A 2,412-nucleotide genomic window follows, 5' to 3' on the forward strand; every position below is an offset into this window, starting at 1 on the left:
GCGGGCAGGGAGGGCGGCAACGACGAGGACGGCGACGACGGGCAGCGGGGGCGGCAGGGACGGCGATGATGGGCGGCGGGGGCGGCGAATGAGGGCGGCGGGGGCGACGGTGCGGCGGCGTCGGCGATAGATGTCGCGCGAGAGAAGTGGAGAAGAAGTGTCGATGGAACTGATTTTTCGTAAGTGCCATATATATAGGAGGGGCCTTTAGTACCGGTTGGAGCCAGCAACCGGTACTAAAGGCCAATTTTGGCCAGCCCAAGCTGCGGGAAACGAGGCCCGCCACTTGGGCTGGCCAAAATTGGCCTTTAGTGCCGGTTGGCGGCTCCAACCGGTACTAAAGGGCAACACATTAGTACCGGTTGGAGCCACCAACTGGTACTAATGGTCGTGCGCTGCCACCCGCAGTGCACTCTTTTTAGTCCCACCTCGCCGAGCGAAGGGCAGCCGCACTGGTTTATAAACCCAGCCGCGGCTGCTCTTTCGAACTTCTCTATATAGCAGGCTTCTGGGCCTAACTAGGGCGCGCTGCCCTGTGAGCCTGCCGGCCCTTCTGGGCCTGAATTTGCACACCCTAGGTCTGGCAGGCCCACCGGGCAGCGCCCCAACAATTTTTTATATATTTTTTCTTTTCTGCATTATTTATTTTCTTCTATTTATTTTTGAGTAATTTTTTATATAGTTTTTTCTTTTCTGCTTTATTTTTTTTCTATTTATTTCTGAGTAGTTTTTTTTGCTGTATTCAGTTTCTTTGTGAATATTTTTGCTTTATATAGTTTTTTTTCTTTTCTGCATTATTTATTTTCTTCTATTTATTTTTGAGTAATTTTTTTATTTAGTTTTTTCTTTTCTGCTTTTTCAAAGTTTGTTTTGTTGTGATTTACTGTTTCACGGTCATTTAGCTCTGTAAACAAATTGGTAAATGACTGAAAAACAGCAAATGATGTCAGAACGTGTTGGAAATTGATGACGTCGCTTCGAATGCTGCATAATGCCGGCTCAAAAAAAGTCTGGAGTTCAAATAAGTTAAAAAAAATGAAGTGCCCGTGTAACAGAAGAGTTCTCGTCCGAAACCCTGATACTCCGAAAGAGATTGTCTAGTTTGCACACGAAGTTCGTCCTGTTTTTGCCGTGACCCTCTCTACTCTTTCGCACATGCTATGAGGGTGAAATGATAATACCTTCAACATTTCCAGAGTTCGTTTTGTAGTGATTTTCATTTTGACGGTCATGTAGCTCTGATCTAAACAAATTGATGACTGAAAAACAACAAATGATGTCAGAACGTGTTGGAAATTCATGACATCACTTTGAATGCTGCATAATGCCGACTCAAAAAAAGTCTGGAGTTCAAATAAGTTAAAAAAATGAAGTGCCCGTGTAACAGAAGAGTTCTCGTCCGAAACCCTGATACTCCGAAAGAGATTGTCCAGTTTGTACACGAAGTTCGTCTAGTTTTTGCCGTGACCCTCTGTACTCTTTCGCACATGCTATGCGGGTGAAATGATGATACCTTCAACGTTTCAGAGTTTGTTTTGTAGTGATTTTCATTTTCACGGTCATTTAGCTCTGATCTAAACAAATCGGTGACTGAAAAACAGCAAATGATGTCAGAACGTGTTGGAAATGATGACGTCGCTTCGAATGTTGCATAATGCCGGCTCAAAAAAAGTCTGGAGTTCAAATAAGTTAAAAAAATGAAGTGCCCGTGTAACTGATGAGTTCTCGTCCGAAACCCTGATACTCCAAAAGAGATTGTCTAGTTTGTACACGAAGTGCATCTAGTTTTGAAGCTCTGATCTAAACAAATTGGTTACTAAAAAACGGCAAATGATGTCAGAACGTGTTGGAAATTGATGATGTCGCGGGGATTGATCGGGAGACCGAGTGAGTGGAGAGAATGAGAGCGTAAACATGTAAAAATATACATCAAAAATACATTGATTATCAATGATCTTTTTGTGTACAATCTGAATTGTCAATATGAGTCCTCAACGGTTTAGAAACCAGTGAAGACTCATATTGAGTCCACAAATTATACACATAGAGTTCAATGAAGACCAAATGCTTGTGATAGTTTGAGAAGTAACATATTTAAATTGTGCATCTGAACACTCCTTTCAGGCAAAACGCGCTACTGCTACAGAGAAGTACATAAGAAATACATTGATCATCAATGATCTTTTTGTATAGAATCTAAATTGTCAATAGGAATCTACCCCCGATTTAAGAACCGGCGAAGGCTCCTATTGCAGCCCCAGATCCTACACATAGAGTTCAATGAAGACCAAATGCTTGTGATAGTCTGAGAAGTAACATATTTAAGGTGGTCAAAATCTTGCTAGGGGAGCGAGGTGAAAATAGCGCTGCCACAACCTCTTTACTACCGGTTCGTGCCACGAACCGGTACTA

Source organism: Triticum dicoccoides, chromosome 4A (genome assembly GCF_002162155.2).
Source record: "Triticum dicoccoides isolate Atlit2015 ecotype Zavitan chromosome 4A, WEW_v2.0, whole genome shotgun sequence".
NCBI lineage: Eukaryota > Viridiplantae > Streptophyta > Magnoliopsida > Poales > Poaceae > Triticum > Triticum dicoccoides.